The following is a 26954-nucleotide window of genomic DNA, read 5'->3' on the forward strand; positions in this document are numbered from 1 at the left end:
GAGGGCGCATATTTTGAATAAAATATTTGTTATCATTCTCTTGAAATAAATGTGTTTTTTTCTTGAAAAAATACCGGTTTCATATGTATACACCTGGTATATTTTCACAATTGATAATATTTTAAAAAGGCCATTTTATGATAAAGAAATGTATTCTTATATACAAACCTACTACATTTGGCAAATTTCATGCTTTTGGAGCGCGAGCAAGAAAGAGGAGAAGTTTTGTCACACACTACCCCTTTTTAGCTCGAAAAATTATTATTAACTGCTATTTTTGGCAATTCGAAATGATAAATATTTTTAGGAATTGCCATTGAAAATGGCATTTGCGAACATTTTCGAGGTTATATTCGTCATCAGTACCTCGAAATACGTGAGTATACGTGGTTTTAACAGAACCAGAATTGAAGTTGTCTGAAGTTGCGCACGGAGCGTAGCCTCGGCTCCCTCGTTGCGATGAACCGTCGCATGGGGTGAGTGGTGAGATAGCCGCGCGAACATTTTAATGTCTGTGGATGTGATGAGCAGACAGTATAGAGTAGAACGAAAAGAAAATAGAGCGACAAATGATACGTCGTCATCAATGCAAATACAGGGTGGCCACTGGACCTGGAAATCGGGAAATGACAGTTAATTTATTTTTTTTAACGGGGATTTTACAAATTTTTAGAAAATAAATCTGTCCAGCTTTGATTTCAACTGTGTTATATTTAATTAGTAAAATTGTTATATTTTTCAATTATGATATCATTCAGTTTAGAATGTGTAATTCGAAAATAGTTCACTTTAAAAATGTTCTATTTTAATTTTTAAGCGTATATTTTTATTTAAATAATCTTAAAATGCAATGTTAAAGACTTAAGGGCATGTGATACTTGGAAAATTATCGATTTTACCAGTTTTAGATTCCCCCGGATTTTTTTCTAGAATAATAAATATTTTGTCTTAAAAAGTTGGGAAATAATAGCGAACATGCTAACGGACGTCCCCACACACTTTTTTGTGGGTTAATTCAAAAAAGTTTTAATTTAGCAAAATGTGATTAACTTGCATAGCGCTTAGGAAATAGTATCGATTTTTCCTGTGTTAGATTTCCCCGGCTTTTTCCTAGGATAAGAAATATTTTGCCTTCAAAATCTGGGAAATGATAGCGAACATGCTAACGGACGTCCCCACACACTTTTTTTTGTGTTTTTTTATCAAAAAATTTTTGATATTGCTAACAACGCACGTGTATGTTTTGAGGTTATGTGTCTTACAATTCACCCGAGCGTTACTTCCAAACTACACAATATTTTGGGCAAAAAACTTTGGACTTAAAAATAAACATAGTAACTAATCTCCCGGAACTAACCTTGTTTGCAGGCAATTAAAAAAGTTTATTTCATAAATAATTTTCAGATTATCGAAAAGGCAGAGATGGAAAACGACGTAACCTCAAAATAATACATATACATAAAATTTTTATTCAGCACATTAATTTTTTTTTGTTATTATCCCTCAAAAAAGAGTCCGGGGACGTCCGTTATGATATTTTATAGCATCTCCGAATTCAGTTTTTTAAAATTTCCATTTTCGTGGAAAAAAGCCGGGAAAACTGTAAGTATCACATGCTCTTAAAGAATTAAAAATTAGAAATGTTTAAAATAGATGGTTCATGATTTAAAGAAAAACAACATTTTTAGTCGATAAAATGTGAACATAAATTAATTAATAATTTTTTAATTGAGCTGTTCTTTAAGTATTAAAAAGTAAATAGTAATTGATTTTACAAGACGATTCGGAATCAGTTAATAATTTTAGAATTTCCAGATTTAAACTTGAAAATTTAAACTGTTTAAATTTGAAAGTCTTATTAGTTAGAAAAATGTAAACACCCGATTGAAACTTTATAAACTATTTTTAATTTAAAAATAATATATTCGTAATTAAAGGCTTTAATTAAATTTCAAATATGGTTTCAGTTAAAAATATTCCATTTTTAAACCATTCAATTTGAAAATTTTTCATCAAGAAAAATAATAATTAGGTAATATTTAGAAATATCCGACTGTTCATTTAAAATCCGTAATTACAAATCAAAAACACAAAACTAAACTTTGAACGTTAAAATTTTAATTACACTATTTAAAAAATTTAAATTTGTTTTAAGAATTATGACGGGCTTTAAAATAATAAAACACATTTCCTTAAGAATCTTAGGGAAATTGAAATTATTTTTTAAAATTATTTTAATAGAATGTTTAAAAAGATTTTGAAAGATTCATGAAACTATGAAAAATGAATGTGGAAAATGTTAAGCCATTTTTTTTTTAAATGTTGCCTGATTAAAAAAAAAATAGGAAAAATGCGAAACATTTTAAAAGAAATTTAGAAGTTCTTAAAAAGTTTCAAAAATAATTTAAAATTTGAAAAACGTAAAACAACATTCAGATTTTTCAAGATTTTGATACGAAATTTTAAAGTGTTTTAAGGATTTTTAAAGTATTTAAAATAAAAATAATTGAACTTTTAATTTAAGAAGTGAACTTACTCGAATTTTTTCTAAGGACAGTAGGTGTTAAGTGGTTATTTATACGTAACAATTCAAAAATTTGAGTAACAAATTAAATTTTTTTAAATAGTGAAATTAAAATTGTAACGTTCAAAGTTTAATTTTGTGTATTTCATTTTGTAATTGCGGATTTTAAATGAAGTCATATATCTCTAAACATTAGCTAATTGTTATTTTTCTTTATTAAAAAAATTCAAATTGAATGGTTTTAAAATAGAATATTTTAAACTGAAACAATATTTAGAATTTAATTAAAGCTTTTAATTACGAATATACTACTTTGAAGTTTTTTTAAAATTAAAAATAGTTTATGAAGTTTCAATAAAGTGTTTACATTTGTCTAACTAATAAGTCTTTCAAATTTAAACTATTTAATTTTTAAAGATTAAATCTGGAATTTCTAAAATTATGGACTAATTCCGAATCGTCTTGCAAAATCAATTATTATTTACTTTTTAATACTTAAACTACAGTTCAATTAAAAAATTATTAATTAATTTATATTCATATTTGATCGAATAAAAATGTTTTTTTCTCCTAAACCATCTATTTCAAACATTTCTAATTTTTAATTTTTTAAGTCTTTAAAACTGCTTTTTAAAATTCTTTAAATAAAATTTTACGCTTAAAAATTAAAATAGAACATTTTTTAGGTAAAAGATTTTCGAATTACGCATTCTAAGCTGAATGATATCATAATTGAAAAATATAACAATTTAGCTCATTATTTAAAACACGGTTGAAATCAAAGTTGTATAGATTAATTTTCTAAAAATTTGTAAAATTCCCGATCAAAAAATAAATTCACTGTTATTTCCTGATTTCCAGGTCCAGCGGCCACCCGTTTTTTGCATTGATGACAACGTATCGTTTGTCGCTCTATTTTCTTTTCATTCTTCTCAGTGCTGTCTACTCATCACAGCCACAGACATTCAAATGTTCGCGCGACTCTCCCACCACTTCCCTCCATGCGACGGTTCTCCACAACGATGGAGCCGAGGCTTCGCTCCGTGCGCAAATTCAGACTAGGCTCGTCCGTTCTCTGGTTATTACTGTGATTTTGACATATTTTAATTTGGGGCAGGGGCAATTACATTTTTTTGGTCATCCCTGAATTATATTTTACTTTCGGACTTACAACAATATTTTCCAGAAGGTTTCAACATCAAAATTTGGAAAAGTTCCTAAAGTAAGCAATTACCAATAATTTTAATCGGAAGGTTCTTCATTTCGAGTTTCGTGCTCAAAAATACATTCTTGCCGATTTTATTGCTTTTTAGTATCAAATTTGTTATTTAAATTCTAAAACTTTATAATTTATAATATATCTTCGTGTTTTCACATTTGAAATAATATGTCTATGGAAATTTTCCTTGAGGATCAAATATCAAGACAGAAAAAATGAAATATAAATGAGAATGTCAACCCTTGTTTATTTGAAAACAGGAAAAGATATTCTACAGCTAAAAGCTTTCTGAAATTGAAATCAAAGGGAATTTATCTCGGCGTGAAAGATATTGAAATATGATAGGACTTTCATAATATGAATGCATCGACCATAAAAGGCCGACTCCCACAGACAGAAATGCGATTCATCGTTTGGCTTTGTAGTATCTTTTATCGCAAAACACTTGGCCATTTATTTCAGTGTGGGTAAACTAGTGGAAAATTTTTCATTGCATTATAATCACGACGTGAAACTTTAATATTTCGCAAGGATCATCATCAGAGGAATAACATTTCTGCACGTACATTCATACATAAATGTTCGTGATGGAGAGTAATGTGATGTAATAACACTTTCCGGTTTTAAGGAGAGCTTCCGATGAGTCACTACCTTAGTTCAATTCGTACAACCATTATGATATTTATCATAGTTTTTCATACTTAGGATTATTGTTAGTGACACTGACCAAGGCAGTCGAGGCATAAGCATCCTCAAACGAAGAAAGAGATTTTTTTAATTCCTCTTCTGGAAAAGGAGATTTATTTTCGGATTAGTACATGTGAGTTGCAAATAGCTTCGTAGGTTATTGGGTATTTTATTAGCAATAAGAAGAAGAAAATAGGGATAGAAATCTGTTTCTCGAGAAAAACAACGTACGCCCTCAAAAATAAATTTTGAACAAACTTTACAATGATTTATTCCTATCTAAAAAAAAGTGGTTGAACGATGTGTATTAACCTTACGTGAATTAAGAAACATTTGTGCTTTTTAATACAGGCTTGCACGGTAAAATTAAAACTTTCAAATTACCTAATAAAATATTGAACAAATTACACGTGTTTTCTGTTAGTGCTCTTCGCTAGAAATTAGTAGTTATTTAAAAAAACAATTTTAATATAAAATCATAAAATTTCAAAGAAGACTTAAAATTTCCGAAATTTGTAGGTTTTGTGCTAGATTTTTGTTTTTGATATTGATTGATATTTTGAATAAAAATAATTAGATCTCAAAGAATATTACAAATTTTCCAACAACTTTCGGTTATTTCGGTGTTTTTCACCTAAAATTGGTATTTTTAGTACAAAAATCATTAGATTTCCAATATGATCATTTTTTGTATATTGTGCCAGCGATTTTCAGTGTGAATATAGATATCAATTTCAAAGATTAAAATGCTTTGAAGAACTTACGGTTATGTTAACGTTTGTCACCGGAAATCGTTTATCATGAACAACAATCAATCAATTTCGAAGACGCTCTACAACTTGGAAAAATCAATTTTTAGGTTACATATATAAGTGTTTTGCGCCGAGACATTAAAGTCCCGACCGGTATTTTTATCATTAGATATTTAATCCAATGATTTTTGTTTTAAATAATAAAATTTAAAAGTTTGAATAATTTCGGGTTGTGTTAGTGTATTTCTTCGGAAAATAAAATTTTTACTAAAAAAATCATTAGATTTTAAAGAAGTTTAATAAGTTTTGAATATTTTTGGATTACGTTAGCGTTTCTCATCGGTTATCTTAGTTCTTTTCGTTGGAAAACCATGCTTACTGAAAAAAGAATTTAAATTTATTGTACAGTATACAATATATACAATATATATAATATATACAATAAAAATATATAATAATAAGTTCAGCTAGCGGTTTTCAGCGGAAATGTCAACATAGATTTAAAAGAAGATTTACAAAATAAACATTTTTAAACAAAAAAATTAGGTTTAAAAGATTTAAAACCTAAAACAACTTTATTTTACGGTATCTTAGGGTTTTTCGTTCAAAGTTGCTATCGTTAATAAGATATCATTAGACTTCGAGGAATATTTACAATATTTGAGCAATATTAGTTTATAAGAGAAATTAAAATTCTTGACCAGTTGCAAATAAAGTTCTTAAACCTCCTTCAATAAAATAGTATGTTGAAGTTTTTCAACAGAAAAATTATTTTAAAGAAAAATCGTTTGACTTCAAAAATTAAAGCTACAATATTGAAGAACTTTAGGTTATTTTAGTGTTTCTGTTTGGAAATTAATATTTCAACATAATGCAAAGTTTTGATTATATATTGCACAAAAATATTCTATATCAATTCTAAAATTAAGATATCAGTTTTCATCAGTTATCAAAAATATTGTTCTTTCTATTCTTTTCTTTTACTTTAGATAATAGATACCTCACAAAACTAAAATTGCATATCAATCTTAATTTAAGAAATGTATGAGACAAACATTTCAAAATGAAGTTGCACTTTTTCTATCTTGAAAAGTGATGGGTGGCACTACTATTTAATCATTTATTATTTATTATTTACTATTGATTATTAGCGCGAAACAAGAAATGTCTGTAGAAAAAAATTATTTTACTCCTTGTAAATCAAAGTTTCAGTGTAACGGTATCGCACTATGACAGAGGATTTTGTGTTAAAAAGACTACAAAAAGAATAAAAAATATTTATTTTTTTCAATGAACGATAACGATTTCAAGAAATATCGATGCTTTGAGTAAAAAAATTATTACCACGCTAAAATACTACACTTAAACTTTAAAAAAATGTTGTGTTTTTTTTTTGTATATTAAAAAATAAGAATGCAAACAAGCCCTTTCTATACAAAGTGCATTTGCTCTTTAAAAATGTTGTATGTAATAAACCCTTTCTCAGAAAAATGTTAGTTCTTTAGTTCTACATTGCAACCCTTTAAATCTCATTCAAAATATTCAGAAATGAAAAATTCATTTTTTGAAAAACGTTATAGTATTGCAAGCCTTCAAATTTGAATAATTCTTATTAATTAAACATTCTAAGAATTTCGCTTTTGTCGTATTATAATTGAAAGCCATCAAATTTAATTATTTTTCATACAGATTTTAGTGTTTCCTATTTAAAAACTTTTTTGTAGAAAATTATTTTTTCGAAGTCGAATAGTTATAAATGCGAGTGATTGGTTTTTAAATTAAAGATTTTTTAATTTAGCTCTTCAAATTTCCATTTTTAAAATCTGGATACGCCCATTTTAAAGCGTTCTTATTTTTTTTTATCTACCTGCATCGCGGGCACATTATTACTGTTTTATAAATAAAACAAAAACTACGTGTTTCCTTTAAAGAAGTGATTAATAACAAGTTTGTAGATGTTTTTTGATTGCACAATGTTTGTCTCTTTATTTTTTTCCCTATCTTGCATAGTTTGACCGCGAAATGCAATTTTTGATTTTAAATTATTTTTTGTGTGGTCGAAGTTTGAAATTTCAATTTTTCGAAAAAATTAAAAAAGTTGTTATGATAATCTTGTAGGGCTATCGAAAATTATATTTTTACTTGCAAGTGCTATGAACAAGTGTCCAGAGAATTTTTGAATTATGGAAAAATGTGGTCCCAACAATTTTCAAAATGCGCTTACTTTTAGAATTTTTACCAAAAATGGCTAAGTAACCAACGTGGCAATTAGCTTAGGACACTAAAAGAGTGTACCAAAGGCAAATCTAATAGATTAATTTAAAATAAAAGTTATCGTGCTCACAGACTGACAGGCACAAAGACAGGCAGACATACAGACAGAGACACATTCATAAAAATCTGTTTTCGGATCACAAATCTAATACCTCCTCTGATGAGAGTGTAAAAATGTTTTAATTGGTCATGAATAATTTTTTGATAATTCTGTTTTTGGTTTTAATCGTAAAGAAATAGCATCGAAAGCATACAAAAATTAAATTTTTTAAACCCCGCACACGAGACGAAAATGAAATTAAAAGACAAAAGTAGTGAAGAGAATTTGCCCACGCAGCAGGCAGATTTTTTGTTGACTGTTAATTGTGTTTTTCATGATTAAAGCCAAAACTACTTTCAAGTACACAATTTTTGTCTACTTATGCTTTATCGTATGTTGCATAGTCAAAATTTGATTTGTTTTTATTTTTCTAGAAAATTTAAAAAGTTGTTATGCGGATCTTGTAGAGCATTCAAAAGCAAAAATTTTCTCCTATTGACTTTTTTTCATACCGTTCGTTATTTGGCTTAAAATGTTCATTTTCGTGTTTTCTGGAAACAGACAAACATACAGACAGACATACAGTCCGACAGACACATTCGTACAAAGCTGTTTTTCGGATTCAGGGGGTCTCAAAACGTGGACATTTGACAAAATCTGGGGGGGGGGGCAAATTTTACACAAATCTAATATCTTATTTGGTGAGAATGTAATAATTACATCACCAGGTTAAAAAAAATGTTATTGAATCATAAAATTTAGGTCTTACTTAAGAGAATATTAATCCAAAATAAAATTATAATCTAATAATGTCTACCATAAATTATCCATAAGAGCTGATTGGTTTAAGAAAAAATCATTAACGTATTAAATTGAATATTAATTTATTTTATTAAGGTTTGCAAGAAAAATGAGTGACTGCAAGTGTGATATATTTAAATAATTAGCGTCTACATTTTCAGTTTCACCTTTTGATTAGATACCTAATTCAACATTATCATTATTTGCCTCTTATGAAAGTTACACTTACGTCAATACTGATAAAAATTATATGAAAGATCTTTGTCATAAATCCTAAATAAATAACTTAAATGAAAACAATACCAACTCAAATATATTAATTCATTCAAGACGGAAAAAATATTTTGAAAATGTATTCGAACTTGATTTATCAATTACGCCTGAGTTGAATTAGGAAATTTTCTAGATTTATTTAAGATGTGAATTGCATATTGCAATTTATCAGAATTTGTACTGTTCCTGAGGACATTCTTTTGATAAAGAGTTGAAGAAGCAGATTGTAAAAGATCCTAAAAGACATAAATCTAACAGATGATAAAAGATATACATCTGAAGTCTTTTAATGACTTTTAAGAAAGTTCGAACTTCTTTTATAAACGATGATCAAAATTCGTGTATTAAATATTTTTATAAACCGAAGGAATTTAATCTTCCTTAATATTGGAAAATATTGAAGATAAAGTGAAAATAATTGTCATTTTTCTTTACAGATCAATTTCATGGAGATTCGAAATATTGTTGAGATCCTTATTGTACTTCCGGGACTTGTAATTGCTTAAATTTACTAGTAAAAAATATATTATTTTTATTGAATGTATATTTATTATTGCATTACAAACGACATAAAAATAGGTTTTCAGTTGAACATTCCTATTACTTTAAATAAATCTATATTTATTTTATTTTACTGAACGTACACTTATCATTATTTTTACCATTAATATTTTTTCAAAACGATTAAAAAAGGATTTCGAGAACATAGACTTGAGGTGGTTTTTGACTAAAACATTTTTAGTGCTTCAAAACGTATTTCGAACAACAGGTATGCTTTAAGAAATACTTTCATTTTTATTTCTTAGCTTAATTTTTAACGCAATTTTTTGGTATTCAGAATCAGATTTAATTCCAACACTATTTATAACAAAAGAGTACATGAGTATCATATCTCCATAAGCTTGAATGATTTCGAATTGAAATTTAGGTAAAAAATATGTTAAAAACAAATTTTTAAATTGTACAATTTTTAATTTGCGGATCTGAAAGAATTACAAATTGATTAATTTCAATTAAAGACATTTTAAGTACACATTTTTTAATTAAATACATTTATAAAATTAATAATTCTTTGTTTGGTCTTCAAATTGAAAACATTTAATTTTTCAAGTGATCTATTACTTGAATCCTAATTTTTATGATTTTTCAACAAATGAAAAAACGAAACTTATATATACAAATAGTCTGCGATAAAATCCCAAACTATTTAAAAAATTCTCAATAAAAACCAAATAAACACTTTGATTATGTTTAAACGTTCCATATTTGATATCATATATGCAGTTTAAAATTAAATACGTGAAAACTTAAATAATTCCATGACAGAAAGAATAAAAAACGAATTATGATTTTTTTTAGTGTTCTGATTTTAAAAGACAAAAGAGTTCTTAGGAAAGCAGATTTTTATTTTGCTCTTATTAATAAACGAATAAATGTAAAATATGTTCATTTGAAGCCTGAAGTTTCGAAGTATGATGTTTAATATCGAATTAACTGTGAATCGTTCAAACGTCTAGGATTTCCTATAAAAGAATCTGACATTAGAATCGTAATACGAATGATTTGTAATTAAAACTTTAACAATTGCAGATTTAAATCTTAATATTAAAAATAAATGATTGTGTCATTTTACAGAAAAACGACCTATGAAAATTCTAAATTAGACCTTTAACAAGGCTTGATCTCTCATCCAGGGTCCAACCGAAAACCTTTCAAATTTCAAATTTAAATCCTAATTACTCCTAAAATTACTTGCTGTTGTTTTCTATCTCAAATTATTTTTTTTCATAATTAAATCTACAGATAATCTCTTTTTATCAGGAAAATCGTAGTAACCTGTAAATTAATAAAAATGTATGCTTTTTAATACTTTTGCGCGAGTATAATTAAACTTTTAGGTTATCTATTAAATTAATAAAAAGATTACGCATGTTTTATGTTAGTGTTTTTCCTGGAAATGAGAAGTTTTGAAAGAGAATTTTAACGTAAAATTATAAAGTTGCGAAGAAAACTTAAAATTTCTAAAAAATTTAAGTTGTGTTAGTCTTCTCATGGAGTTTTCGTCGGAAACAGGTTTCTTTAAACAAAGGTCATTAAATTTCTAAAGAGATTTACAAACTAAAAAATTGTCTGTTGCTTAATGTGAGTGTTTTTCATCGGAAATTGATATTTTTAATCAAACAAATTATGAGAATTTTGAGATCATTCAGTCATTAAATTCACAATATTTTTTTAATTTTCAGTTTCTTTGTGCGTATTATACCGGAAATCGGTACTTTTAATAATAAATTAATGTATTTCAAAGAAGATAAACATTTTTCAAACAATTTTAGATTAAGATCGCGTTTTTACCGAAAATTGGCATGTATGTCAAAGAATATTTACAATTTTAGAGCAACTTAAGTGTATGTTTACGTTTTCGACTGAAAATCTGTTACTTTGAACAAAAATAATTAAATTTAAAAGAAGATTTACAGTTTGGAAGAAGTTTTTGTTAAGTTATGTTAGTGTTGTTCATCTGAAATCGATACTGTTAAAAAAAAACATTATATTCAAAAAAATCTTTACAATATTTGAAAAATAATAGCTTACGTAAATACTTTTCGTCGGAAATTTGTATTTCTTATAGTAATGTAAGGATTTCATTATCTATATGCAGGGTGTCTACTCAAATGCCGGAAAAAATGATCTGATAAGTCCAGGTTTTTTCCAGGTACCTCAAGTTTTAATATTTTATTGTACGGAGCAATGCAAATATTATGAACATTTTTTTATATTTCATCAGAATATGCATACAGTTTCGTGGGTTTATTATAAATAATGTTTAATGGTGAGATATTATTTATTTATTTTAAATAATTATTCAAACCAGTTTTTATTTTATCTTCTCATACTTAAATTTTATTACATAAGTAGGTAAACTTAATGTGGATAACATATTAAATTCAATTAAAACCGTTTACAATTCCTAACCTTTTAAACAAAAATATTACATTTTCAACAATAATAGGCGAATTGTTAACCATATTATTGAATTTTCAACCGAAAAGATTAATTTTATAATTAAAAATACAATTTGTTTAACAAAATACATTAATTATGAACTAAGTAGTTAAATTTTCAACTAAAAAGATCAATGTTTAGCCAAAAGTGGAATATTTAAATGATCAGATAAAAAAATTTAATTTCCATTAATAACAAAATATTTATAAGGGTGCGTTCACATATGAAGGATATATATGGACTTAATATTTTTCAGGTTCTCAATTAAAAACAAGAAAACCCTCCGTGAGATCACGCGCAGAATGACTCGCCCCCCCCCCCCATATGTCAAGATCGGTCGGGCTTGACAAGAAACCCCCCCCCCACCTTTCCCTCGATGCGTGATATTATAAGTGAACGCTCCCTAACCAAAAATATGAATTTTTACCAATAGAGTTTAACTCTCAACCGCGTAGTTCTGTTTTAAGAAAAATAAGAAATTTATTATTCAAATGATGAATATTTAAATGAAATTGATGAATTTTTAAACAAAAAGATTAATTTGTAACTAAAAATGATAAATAGTCATCAGTTAAAGTAACAGTTTAAAAAAACCACTAAGTTTTAACAACATCAAATTTTCAAACAAAAAAAAACTACTCTAAAAAAAAGTTAAATTTTTAAACATAGTGAAGAATTTTTAACCAAGAAGACAAATTTCCATGTACAACAAAAAATGGAATAATGAACTAGAATAAAATTTTAGTTTAAAAAACAAAATAGTAATTTAAACAAAAAATTTTTTCAACCAAAAAAACAATAATTATCAACTAAAATAAAATTTTGTCTACTAAAACGCTAATTTAAAAAAAAAATACATACATTTTTTAACAAAGTAATTAATTTTCAAACTAAAATGATGAACGATTCAGCTGACATAGTTAAATTTTCATTCAAAAAAAACAATTTCAAACAAAAAAAAGCAACGAATTTTCAACAAACTAGTTAAACACAGTAATATAAAGATACTTTTGAAAATAAAGAATCTTTTTTATCGAATTTTATATTGCAATTTAAATGACAATAAGCGCACTCGAAAAAAATCCCTGACTTTAAAAAAAAATCCCTGACATTTCCAGTTGTTCCCAGGTATATAAAAGTTTTCAGATAATTCCAGGTTTCCGGGGTAGGGTAGATAACCTGATATATTTTACACAAATTTTATGTTAATTCTGAAGTAAGAACATTAATTTTGATCAATTATTCATTTAATGTAACAATTGCATGAGATAACAAAAACTAATCGAACGCCTGATTGTTTTCCAGTTTTACATAATAGACAGTAAGAAATTCCTAAATTTGTCAATAACATTAATTTGATATTTTAATCTAAAAATTGCGGTGGCTTTTCTAATTTTAAATATGTTCAAAAATAATTCCTAATACTTAAAAATCTTTTCTATAATAAAATATACATACTCGAGAAAATCCGGGAGTCTCTTTTTGCAATTTGAAATCCAAAAATAGGCACTTTCGACTAAAAGGATCCAAATTTGAACCCCAGCCGGTGCCTTGACAGGTGCCAAATAATTCAATTATGCAATATCACGTTCAAGGCCAACGACCCGAGTCACTTGAGGTAAATTTGCACTACGCACGCCGAAGAGGTGTCGCGTGCAGGACACGTCAGACTAGAATTTTCGATCTTCTCTGTCGACGTCTGATGAGCATTGAAGATGCGAGAAGAGTAACCCAAATTTGTTCCTACGCACGTCACACGTTTCACTTACACAAATGTAAAATATTCGCGTATCTCAAGATTAACAGTCTAACAGTTCAGAAGAGCGTCACCGATAGGACCAGACCCAAATCTGATATATTGACACAGACATCAGCCAAATCAACTTTACAATTTTACATTTCACATCATTTAGATTAAGCTAATTTTCGAGCTAATCTTTATTTTCTCCCCGTGTCAGCTTGATGATTTCTACTCGGCGAATCCACTCGACTGTTAAATATTGTCTAAAAATAGGCCGCCGGTCTACTGCCGAAAAGAGTGGCAATCAAATAAGGGAATAAATTATTTGGCCGTGACAAAGTGCGCTCGTATACGAGTCGTGATTTGTGAATAAGAGTTTGTCGGTTCCTAAGGGGATACAGACTAGATAAAAGGAAAATTATTTTTAAACTATTTTTTTCTTTATTCAGTGGGTCCATTCGAATTTTTTCTTTCATTCATCTTATGATCTAGGATTAAATTTGATTCATTTTAGAGTTTATGACTGGCGTGTTCAAAGATCTTTATATAAATGAGTAATTACTTTTAATTAAAAAAATGTATAGAATTATTTGGAACTAAAGATTTTTATTTTTGAATAGAAAAAAAACACGCGCGAAATTATTATTTTATGTAACGCATTCAAGGAATGTTCGGGAAGTGGCCAGTTCCAAAAACGTGGTAAACAGCAGTTATAATAGTGTATTGTGCAACAAGTGCGTAAAGTAGATATACGAGTAATGTAAAGAGACGAGTCGCAGGAGAGCTGTAAACGAGCCAAAGACGAGTCGGAAACGACCCGAAGATGAGCCGATAGCAAGTATTGTAAAGTTCGCAAGAGTTGTAATTGCCTACTTTCAGCACCTTTTTTACACGATATTTTTTTGTAAAAAAATTTCAGGGCATTTTCGATTTGAGAACGAATAAAAAAATTTACGATTTTTTCTGGAAATTTATGGCAAAATTACAAAAAATTACAGAAATATCCGGAAATTTTGGAATATGAAAGACTACAGGAAACTTGAGATATCCAAAAATGTCCTAAATTTTCTGAAATTTTCAGTATTTTATGGTAATTTTAGTAGCTTATCAACGACTAAAACTTTGAGCAAGATAACTTTTGTAGCTGTTGTGCTTGTGATTTTCGATTCAAAATTACTTTCTAGGAGTAGTGAATAGTGATCAGACTAACTTAAAATCACCTCTCTTCTCAAATGACTGATAAATTACCACAATTTACCACAAATTACCGTACATTATCAATAATTTTAGAAATTTTTTGTAATTCTTGGTAATTTGACCAATATACTCCAAATTTCCGAAAAAATTGTTTTTATTATTTTTCGAATTAAAAATCCCCTGCATTTGTTATAGAAAATATCGTCTGCAAAAGGTGCTGAAAGTCGGTAGTTGGAACTTGGTCATAGGCTCATATTCAGGTAATTAAATGCTCGCCGCCAACTCGCCTCCGACTGGTCAACAACTCGTCTAAAACTCGTTTTCAATTCGCCTCTGGCTCATACAGGAAACTTCACACTAGTCAGGAGTTGCCTATTATCCGCACTTGTAGCAAAATATAACATTATTACAAAGTTGTGTACTTCATAGTACGCCCAACTTGCGATATAAGATGATATAAGATTTACGAAATTCCTAAAAATTATGGCCTCAGCAGTTTCGTCTACGAAAAGAGGAGCCGCGAGGCGGAAAGATTACTTGTTGTTAGTTGTCTACTTTCAGCACCTTTTTACAAGATATTTTTTCACAAATGCAGAGAATTTTCGATTTGAGAAAGAATAAAAGCAAATTTTACAATTATTTTGGAAATTTTTGGTAAAATTATGGTTGAGTCATGCGACCCTGCCTGATTACGCTTACATTCCTCCAATTTGATATCAAGGCCAAGAGGCAAGTCATGTCCGAAACGGGTCGTATATCGGGAGTTTGAAGTATTTATTGATTAAAAGAAAAACAAGGGCAATATTTTTTAATTAATGAAAATTGATAGCACAATTGCCGTATTATAAAAACCGTTTAATTCCTAAAGTACAATGATTTATGTTTAAAATAATCGCTTTCCGGTTAAAAGAACGAACATACCCTATTATTATTTCAGACCAGTAGACAAAAAACAATTAACATTAAATTATTTATTCCCTATTGTTGTTCAAATGTTGTAAGTGTTATTTGAAATGTAATGCTTTTTTTATTTAAAATATCAATTTTAAACGCAAAGCAGTAACACAACATAAAATTAAGTGGCAAAAGAGTGGCAATCAAATAAGGGATTAAATTATTTGGCCTTGACAAAGTGCGCTCGTATGACTCGTGAATAAAAGCTGGCCGGTCTCTAAGGGGATACAGACTAGATAAACGGAAAATTTAATTTAAAATATTTTTTGTTTAATTCGGTGTGTCAATTAGGATTTTTCATTCATTGATCGGATAATATGGGAATAAATTTCATTTATTTTGGAGTTTATGATAGGAGTATTCAAAGCTCTAATATTATTAACTGCTTTACATTTGACTACAAAAAATATAAGCACTCAATTTTTTTTCGGACGCAATTTTTTGAGCTTTGGCTAATGTGCCTTAATTTTTATGATATTAACATTAATTTTTTCTGATAATAGCATCATCGGTTACAAAATTCAGCGTCTAATAAATCCAAACTGACGGCAAAATGTCAATTGATTAAAAAGTTATTGTAAAAAGAACGGAAAATTTCAAATTTGCCAATCAATTAAAATAACTCTGGAAATAATTAACATTCTTAAAAGTATTGTATTGTATTATAAGCATATTAATAGTTTTTTTTAAAACGTACATACAAATTGGGTCTATGCACTTGGTTGGGTTAGTATACTTATTACAATATTATACTATATTTTCTAAAAACATCCTCGATTCCCGAAACATCGGCAACCTCTTTTTATAATATAAAGAAACACAAATTTACAAAGGAAACCACTAACATAATCAAAAATTATTAAAAGATTCTAAATCTGTAAATTAATGCGACTGTAACTTAAAATTGTTCAAAAATTGTGATTCTTGTTTGAAATTGTTGAAAGCTAATCATTTTTGTTGAAAAATACCAATTTCACGAGAAACGTTAATATTATATAACCTGACACTGTTCAAAAATTGCAAATCTTGATCGAACTGTAATGATTTTGATTTTTAAATATGAACTTTGTTGTAAAGCGCTAATGTATGCTAAAGATGTTAAAGAATAATAAGCCTTTGAAATATAATACTTGTTTAAGAATGTCGATAAGCAGTTTAAAAAAACGCTAGAAATACTAAAAACCGTAAATTATTAAAATATTTGTGATTTCTATGATTTTATATTATAATTATCATTATTTAAATACTTATTTCCAGTGAAAGGGACTAAGATAAAACATGTAGAATACTTTGAGTATTAACTGCGAAATAATTAGACACAAATTTGTAGAATCTGAATTAAAACATCTTCTGATACCGAAAACATTGGACGTATTCCAGTTTTGAAATAGTTTGGATATCAAAATTAATCAATCAATCAAATTAATTCAAAATTTCTTTTATAATTGATATATTATGATATATTACCATAAAATATTCCATTTGCAATTTGAAAATAAAGATAAAAATTCTCCTAAAAACTGAAAGAAAAAAATTCTTTTTTTTTGGACAAAAATAAAAAAGAAGAAACAAAAAAGAGAAGGAAGGGGATATGAATGGTTGCATTCTCACTTTTCTTTCCTCTTTTTTATTTTTGTAAAAAAAAAAATTTTTTCTTTTATTTTTTCGGAAAATTTTCATCTATTTTCAAATTGCAATAGGAAAATTTAATGGTGGTTGTCCAAATTTGGTTGTTGCGTTCTTGATTTTATTTTCAGGAATTCTGCACATTAACTTGATTATTGGACGTTAAATAGGATTTAGAATTTTATTTTAATCTCCTTTAAATTTCTTAAATTTTAAAATGTATATGATCAAAGTATTAACTAATCTTCAATTAATTGGTAGATTTGACCTAATTCATTCAGTGGTTCATAAAAATAGAAGAAATTTCTCAAAATAACATGAAAGTTTTGAAACGGAGAACTTTTCTTAATATATTCCAAACCCGCACGGAGAAAAATAGACGTTAGCAGAGACTATCTAGATATTAATAGGTAATATCTTAGCGATTTAACTATGGGACAGAAATCTAGATACTGAAGTAGAGCATCCGTAGATATTAAAAAGAAGATTTTAACTGACAACATCCTAGATATTAAAGGGCAGAATCTAAAATATTCAAGAAATATTTTTTAATTGTTCAAAAATTACCTGTAAAGCATGCCATTTTCTATAAAATGCAAAAGAATGATAATATCGTAGTCCTCTGTTTTTAAAAACCAAATCCTCAAACATTCACCTTTTTAATAATTATGCGACTTTTGTGTTGAACAGATAACACACTGTTCAAGGCTAATATGAAAGATGCCTGTAGCTGAGTCCTAATTTTCTTGAGAAAATTATAACATTTCCAAAAATATTTAATTCATTTTCCACCAAAACTTATAGTATAATAAATATCCGAAAAACCACAATACACACGATGAAAGCTCAAGATACAGACAAAGCGGGGTTAAAATCTGTTGTCGCCACGCCACATGTCAGCGACCTTGCTCCGATAAAATTTAGCTTTTTTAATATCTTAGATGTTAACTGTTAATATCACACATTTTATACTTTCAATATAAACAGATATTACCCTTTAATATTTTGTATGTTGAATAGAAGATATTAGATATTATGCTGTAATATCTATATATTATGGTTAAATATCAAAGTTTTTAATATTTGCTTTTCAATATCTATTTTTCTCCGTGCGGTCTTTTACATTTTGATGTCACAAAATAACAATTAAAGCCAAGGATTTACAATAACTTGTTAGCAATTCTTGCATACATTTTTATCATTTACTTGATGCTAGAAAAGTATCTTATCAAAATTCATGTTTCAAACGAAATAAAAGCACTCTTTCATCAATAAAAGAATCAGTGGCGAGATTAATTCAATTCCACATAGATGATATATATTAAGAAAGAAAATTGTTTTTTCTTTAGTTCCTATTATTTTGCAAACGCTTAACTATTTTTTTTCGCAACTCTGTTATGTTTCTTCTTTTAAAGAATGTGGATTGCAGAAGAGTGAAACTCTTTATCTTATAGGGATTGATTGAAAATTCTGACATGCTAACTCATTCGTTCTAACTGTGCACCACGCAATACAAACGTTTGAACCATTTTTTGAAAAATTTGGACTATTTTTGGAAATCGATGAAAATTTTAGTGAATTATGGTTCTCGTGTTAAATTGATGGCGGTAAGTACTCAGATTAAAATAAACCTTTTAGCACATTAGCAAAAAAAGAACGTTGTGAATGAAGTTTATATGTTAGGATATTGTGATGATGTTTATATTTATTCAACTTTAATCATATGAATTGTATATTATTTGTGCGGATTATCTAAAAGGATTTTATCCAATTATTTTCATGGGGAGAAAAGAGAACCAATTTTGAAAGTATGTGAAGAGGCTTGAAAATTTGTTCACGAAAATACTTTTTTCATACACTTTACAATAATATAGGACATATTTTGTCAATGAAAAGAACAAGAACGGCATTTACTTGCACAAAAGGCCCTATTGGGGCCCCTGACATTACTTGGGAAATAATAAGGATTCTTGTTACGGGTCTGGACAAATTTCCTTTGACGGCCCCTAACAATATACCCCATGCGGACCCTTATAAAAATAGGGAAACCCCATCAGGCCCTCAACGATACCCCATTAAGATTTCTACACGGACACAGTAAATTCTCGAGATATTATTCACCGGAAGTTGGATAAAAACGCTGCAAGCGACTGAAAAAAAAAACAATTATCTGAAGTCAGATAATATTTATCACTATACAGGTAAAAAAATATCCGTCGGCAGATAATTGTAATTGTTAAGTGGTTGCAAAGTTTTTATTCAATATCAGATATATAATATTTCTAGGATTTACTGTCTCAAGAAAAACTTCTGCGATGCAACAAATCTACAAGAAACAACTACATTTTGTGAAATCAAAATTGGCTCAGTAATTTCGGAAAAAATATTCATGAAAAAATATATTAAGAAAATCTTAATGAAGTACATTATGGAAATTTTTTAATTAAATTTTAAAGAGCAATATCAGAGATCGTGCAAATTAGCGGGATGCATTTATAACATTTAATCCCGCCAATTATGATAATGTCGGATACGGCTTTTTAAACTTTATTTTAAAAATGTGTATAAATATACTTTCTTTGTAATTAAAAGAAATAAGAGCGGTACGCTCAATTAAGTAACTGTTAATTAAGTTACTTATATACTAAATTTGAAAAATTAATTTTTTAAATAATTTTCTTCAAAAATTAAATTAAATTAATGTAATTAGTTTAACTAATTAATTAGTTTAATTAATTAATTTAATGGTATTATATTATTCGATTAAAATTTGAATTGTATTTTCAATTTCACATTATTATCAGAGACGGTATTAGATTTATGTACAATTTTACCCCTCCCCCCTATCTCCTCCCACCCGCCCTCGTTTTTGTCAAATATCCACGTTTTGGGACTTTCTGAACCCGAAAAACAGGTTTTCGCGAATGAGTCTGGCTCTGTATATGGGCCTGTCTGCATATGTGACTTTCTGCGTGTGTCTGTAGATTTTAGTCTGTTCACTGAGAAAAATGGATTATACCCGGCCATAAAAAATATTTTATCAGGTATAATCTTGGACTATTAACTATGGGACAGCGATCCAGATTATACGAACTAAAATATACAGATATAAAAGAATAGATAATACTGGATAAAATCTTGGATTATAAATTGAAACAGGAGATTTTTAAATTCATAATCTAAATATATTAAAGCCTAAAATCTAAGATATTAGAATCTATAATCGAAGATATTAAAATCAATAATCCAATATCCTAAAATATAATATCCAGGATATGACGAACTATGATCCAAGGTATTAAATCTACCGTCCTAAAATATTAAAATTCCCAGAATTCAATAAATCTAAAAAACTTATTAGTGTTGTGTGTGTGGCGGGCAAAACAAATTAAAATTAAAACGGGAATAAGTAACTCAACATTTTTACACAATTAAGTAAGTACCGTTTGCACCATGCTTTATTCAGTGTTCGTTTTGATTTTCAAACGCAAAAAAATCTGGTCAACGATTTTTAGGTTATTTTATTTACCGAAATGTCTAGGCTCTAGGCAAACCGAAAGTTAACGTCTACCCTTGAAGTTGATTGGTTTTCTTAAATATACACTTGTTCTAGTAGTTTAATTTTGGGTGAGACTTTGTATTATTTCCTGAATAATATACACATAATTTGCGAAACACAGAAGACGCGGAGCAGGACGCAGAGAAAAAATGAATGCGCGCGCACGCCGACATGTTTAATAATCTCCAGATGTTAAGAATGAATATCTGAAGATTATAAGAATTTAACATCTCGAGATTATGTTTGGTAATATCTTCATATATTAGGAAAATATGATACATTATACGCGATATAATATTTTTCGTTACGGGGTATTATTCTCAACTTGCAATATCCACTTCGTATAATCCATTTTTCTCAGTGTAACTTTCGAAAGAATTGACCTATTGGATTGGCCTATTGGATACACTTTTAGTGTTCGAAACTGAAGATCAAGGTCGTTGGCCAACCATTTTGCAAAAAAATTAAAAAATTTAGAGCATTTTCAAATTTGTTTGGAACATTTTCAGATTCTCATCAGAAAAGGTATTAAATTTGTGTACAATGTACCCCCCGCCCCCTCCCACTTTTTTGTCAAAGGTCCACGTTTTGAGACGACCTGAACTCGAAAAACAGGTTTTTGCGAATGTCTCAGTCTGTCTGTTTGCATCTGTGTCTGTAGAATTTTAGTATGTTAGCACGATAAATTTCTAAAGAATTCACAGATTGGATTGGCCTTTGGCATCCTCTTTGAGTGTCTTAAATTGAAGGTCAAGTTCGTTTGCATGCCATTTGGGATAAAAATTCAAAAAGAGAGAGAATTTTCAAAATTGTTGAACCCACTCTTTTTAAGATCCAAAAACTCAATGTACGGTTATACCGTACATTATAAATAAAAAAAAATAATGTTTTTAGAAAAACGACGCAAGCTATGAATACAAATTAATTGACAAACGTTGTAAAGTCCTAACCACCGACAAAGATCTACTTTGCTGCTCCAAACCACGGCGAGAAAACTAGCAAACCATACTCGTGTTACATGATCAATTTTACTTTCATTCTTTAAAAAATATTCAAGATATCGAAAATTATTGCTATATGTATCGTGAATCCGTCACTACAGAATTTTCATAAAAATCTGTTGCCAAATCGGTTACATAGATTAGAGATAAAAGGCAAATACATGAGAAAATATTTCATGTCTTAATATAAAATATGATTAAAAAAAAAGTGTAATTGATAAAGATATATTTTTTTCGGAAATACGTACCGAGAGCATGTTTACATAGATTTATGCATATGTCAACTGTTAGGAAAAAAGATCTAATGAAAAATGCTTCGATATAGAACGATTGTAAACAAATCAAATGTTATATCTGTCCTGCCCTCTGCAACCTAATTTTTTTAAATATCTGTTCAGAAAATCTCGAATATTGGGTATGTCAAATGAATCGCTGCCCTAAGAAAAATCATTATTAAAGAATTTTTGGAAAATATATTAAAAAAAGAAAATTTGTTGTATTTGTTCTCAGCAAAAGAAAAGATCCTTCTTTTAGTTACGTGCTGTTTTAAAGTAACGTTCAGGTAAATTATATTTAAAAAATCAATGACAAGCTATTAAGTTAAGGTCGTCTAGAACTTCAAAAAGTAAACAAACGTGAAATCTGTAAAATAAATAAATCTACTAATAGATTTAATGCTTTCGCAATGATTCGATTAGATGAAAAGAGATGTTTCGTGTTCCAATCGTGTAAAAAACTACGAATTTTGTCGACGTTTCGTGAACTGGATTTCGTGAAAGAAACCTAGATGATGTTGTAAGATTACTAGATCTTTACGAAAATTTGAATTGTAAACGAGATTTTCATTGTGCTGATGTTGGCAATTCATTTTTTATAACGAGAAAAAAAAAGAAAATACTAGCCATACCAAGAAAACACGATTTTTTAACATAAAATATGATCTGGCAATCTTTTTTTTACGTAATAATTTATTTTATTCAATAAAATTTCGGTTTTTTTCGAATTAACTTAAAAAACTATTATTGAACAAACCATTTTTTTAAACAAATAATATTGTTCCTTCTAGATAAACTGGACTGCCACAGGCTAATGTTCTTGAAAAAAGTGGAAAAAGTGTCTTCTGTTCACACAAAAAAAGGCCTGTAATATCAATGGAAATCATTAGCTACACAAAAAAATTGAAATTTCCATTTTACAAAAATGTCCATTACACAGTTGATTCATCGACTTCCATTTAGAAGATAAGATCAAATTCTATTGCTTAATTTGGGGGTTCACAGCCTAAAATGTTCTAAAAACAGGGAAAAGGAGGTGCTTTTTCACGAAATTATTTTAAATAAAAGTAATACAGATACCATATTGAATTCTATACACAACGCTTTAAACTTCTAACATTTCAAGTGAAAATATTGGAATTTCAATAAAAAAAGATGAATTTTTAAATAAGAATATTCAGTACCTACTAAAAAACACAAATTTAGGAAAAAGTACATGAATTCTCAACCAAATAATTAAAGTTTCGAAAAAAAGATCACATTTCTATCAAAAATGGAATATTTAAGATTTCAACTAAAACAATTACTTCAAAAAAGTTAATAATTTTCAACAAAATAGTTGATTTTTTAAAGAAAGAGAATAATATTACACTAAAATTAACATGGTACAACTTTCAACCAAAGAGAGAAGAAATTTGTACCAGAAGAGATACATTTTTTAACAGATTGTAAAATTTTCTACCAGAAATATTAATTTTTTACCAGAAATATTAATTTTCTACCAAAAAAAATGAATTTCAAATTAAAATGATTAATTTTAAATAAAAAAATTTAATTCATACCAAAAGAAATGAATTCATAACAAAAAAGTTGAGTTTTCAACCCAAAAATGAGAATCTTTTAGACATTTTTAAAAACTTTTAATCTGGAAAAGATAAATTTTGAAGCAAACAGCTGAATTTCCAACGAAAAAAAAACAAATAAATATAATAATTTTCAACCGAACTGTTGAATTTTGTGTTAGTTGCGTTTTAAAGCAAAAGAGACGAGTTTTCAACAATAAAGTGGAATTTTGACCGAAACAGTTACATTTTCAATTAAATGTTCAAAATTTTTAACAGGAAAGATTAAACTACAACGAAAAAGAATTGAATGTACAAGGCAAAAAAAATCATTGTTTAAGAAGACAGTTGAATGTTTAACACAAGGGATCATTTTCAAGGAAAAAACATGAATTTTTTATTTAAAAAATTACAACAAAATTGTTGAATTTTCGATAAAAAATACGTCTTTTAAAAAAAAGTTGAATTTGTCATAAAATAATTAAATTATAATCAAATAATAAAATTTTCTACCACAATCTATTAAGTCGGGACCAAAAATTTAATAGTACATAGATTTTTCAACCAATGCAGTAGGATTATCTTACTGGGTTTTATGAATTTAGTTGCCCTTTCAGCAAAAAAGAAGAAGAAAAGGGGAATAGGAGAAATTTTGTGAAGCTTTATCTTAAAAAGCATTTTTATATCATAGATCACTCCAACTTACATATAAAGATTAATTAAATTTTCTTTTTTTTTAGATAAAATCAAAAATGATATTGATCAACGTGACTAAAGTAGCTTTTTCCTTTAAAAAAGTGACTATAGTGACCTTTTCTTAAACTTCTTCTTAAACTCTTCTTGGACTAAAAAGTGACTTGAAAAAAAGTGACTGAAGTGACTATGAATGTACTTACACCGTACGCAAGACGCTAGACGTAGACTAGCTGAGAAGTAACCTTGGAGCATGAGAGGGAGCAGAGAAGCAAGCTCCGGTCTCTATCGTTCTCATGCTCCAAGGTCAGGCGTCAGATTCACTTATCCCCACTTAAACAATTTAAGCCTGCGTCTAGAGTACGGTGTAAGTGCATTCAGTGTGAAAGATAAAAGAAAAGTACTATTTTAGAAAAAATTGCATTTACTATCAAAGAGGTTTTTGGAATCGAAGGGCAAAAGCTGGAATGAATCAAGCTGTGATTGCACCCTGATCAATGGCACGTATTCAAACAAAACTTGCAAGAGCTAAACGAGCTTTTAGTTCGCCGCTAAACAGAGGATAAGAGGTCACGTGCTTTGGGTTAAAGTCCGTAAGTTTATCAGCCTGATTTCATTTATTTACCAACATTCATCTGGTGATAGTCTGAGACGAAGCATCCCATAAATAGTCATTAACTGTGGAAACAGGCAAATATGTCTATCACATGTCTGGCATTTTGCAACTAATATTTGAATCCTAAAGTATAGTTTACATAATATTCGAATCATTAAACTTTTCATTTCAAGGTACTTACTAATGTTATTCAAATACATACTTCGTTATCCATTTTTTGGAACTGTTATCAGCAGAGGAAATAGATTTAAAAGTAACATAAGGAGGATTAAGAAAAATGATATATAAGTCAGTAACTTCCAATTAGACATCCATAAATAAAAGTTATATTAGACTTTTTGCAAAGATATCAAATAATTGTCGCTTTTTTAATACTAAAAGACATTTCTCGTGGATTATTTTAGATTTCTTATCATGAGGGCGGATGCTCTGGTGTAACATAATTACGGAATAATGAGTGTTAGTCTCATACCACAAGTATTCTGATAAGAGGAGGACAAACCAGTACAGCGAGAATTTCGCTTGACTTTTAAATTTCTCACGTGAGAAAACACATTGTGCTTAATCGAACAAATAAATTAGCACTGCGATCCGTCACTAACTTGGCCATTCAATTTTTTATGCAGAAATTAACTCGAGTTTCCGTGTCTGAAACCATATTTGCCTTCAGATAAAAGTTTTACTCATGATAATTTTATTAGACAGTCACCAAAAATGTTATCGTTAATAGAACTAAAATAAATGTTTGAGATTACTGAATATAATGAGGATTTTTTTCCAGAGGGTCAGTGATTGATTTTCTTTTCCAGTAAATTTTTCTTTATCAGAGACAGAAATATCGTTATTACCTTCTGAATGTCACCACATGTAAAGCGATCACCTCATTCGATGGCACGTACAAGAAAATATGTATAAACTTCCCCACTCAGCCTTAGAGGTGGTAGTAAATCGCGTAAAAATACGTATAACCGGTGTTCACTATTTTTAAAATCACTTTTTGACAATGAAAATCAAGTTTTCACACACGCTTTCCATTAAATTTTTTCCATTTTTATTTTGAGTGAAAACATTAGGTAAATTTAGCGGATGCTGTTTTTATTATTCACTGGATTTATTTTTACTGCTTTTACTTTCAGAGAATAGCTGCTTTTCATTTGTCAAATAAAAATTTTCCACTTTTATCTCTTGTGGAAGAGCGATTGGCATTAAAGAGCACGATCGGATTCTCGATGCAGAATGAACTTGTTTTGCTGGTTGCAGCAGAATATGTAAAATACACTAATGCACCACGCGATTTAATTCGTACGGTTGAATGGAGGCGGACGTCTCTATAGATTAAATCTTACATTTCCCTTGGTTCCCGCCTCTTAATATTATTTTCTTAGAGATACGCAAACGAAAGTGCCAAGAATACTTGCCTGACAATACAATTCTCATTCTACTTGCAGGGGCGCACGCAGGGGATGACTAATTTAAATTTAAAAATCGGTTTCATTCTGCCACCAGTTTCCTTAGATTAGAGAGTCAATATTTTTATTTTAACAAATAACAGGCTCAGGAGTATTCTATGGAATCAAAAAAGTAACTTTGGGAAGAAAAAAGCACCCTCAAAATTAAAAAAAGCAATGGGAAAAAAATAATCTAAACTAAAAAAAGAACATATTTAAAAGGAAAATGCCTCTCTTACTTTTCTGTATGTTAATAACTGCAATCACGACTGAATTCAAAGTGAGTTTTTTCTCAACTTTATACACTCGAATATGTCGTGCATATATATTAGGTTGGAAAAAATGATGGAAATCGAAATTAAATCTACACATACTGAAAATTAGTGTATCAGGTTTGTAAAACATCAACTTTAAAAACATTGAGGTGCATCTTGATATTTTATTTTCTAAATCATGAAGAAATTACTGGATAAAATGAGGACAAATCGAAGTATATTTAGGGCTCCTCGAAAGGAGTGAAAGCTTTAATAAGGACTATTTCTAAAATTGATAAAGGTTAGTGATTTTTAATGTACGTCTGTGAATTCGTGTTTGGTTATTCTATAATTTGAATGGATTTATAACCCACAATAATTTTAACAAATGCTCAATATTATATAAGAAATATTTTTTCATTAAGTTTACCATAACACTCGTATTAATCTGCTAA

General features: G+C 28.4%; 1 protein-coding gene across 3 annotated transcripts in view; it reads right to left on the reverse strand.

Annotated features, from left to right (window-relative positions):
- Positions 1-26051, reverse strand: part of LOC117180233 (monocarboxylate transporter 10-like) — a 61290-nt gene extending 35239 nt beyond the window's left edge. For 2 of the 3 annotated variants that reach the window (XM_033372620.1, XM_033372619.1), the window contains exon 1: positions 25646-26050. The gene's annotated coding sequence lies outside the window, so the exon portion shown is untranslated. Of the gene's footprint in view, positions 1-25645 lie in introns of all 3 variants that reach the window. The other variant, XM_033372621.1, reaches the window with a different exon arrangement.
- Positions 26052-26954: the final 903 nt, after the last annotated feature.

The sequence above is a fragment of the Belonocnema kinseyi genome, chromosome 9 (genome assembly GCF_010883055.1).
Source record: "Belonocnema kinseyi isolate 2016_QV_RU_SX_M_011 chromosome 9, B_treatae_v1, whole genome shotgun sequence".
Lineage (NCBI taxonomy): Eukaryota > Metazoa > Arthropoda > Insecta > Hymenoptera > Cynipidae > Belonocnema > Belonocnema kinseyi.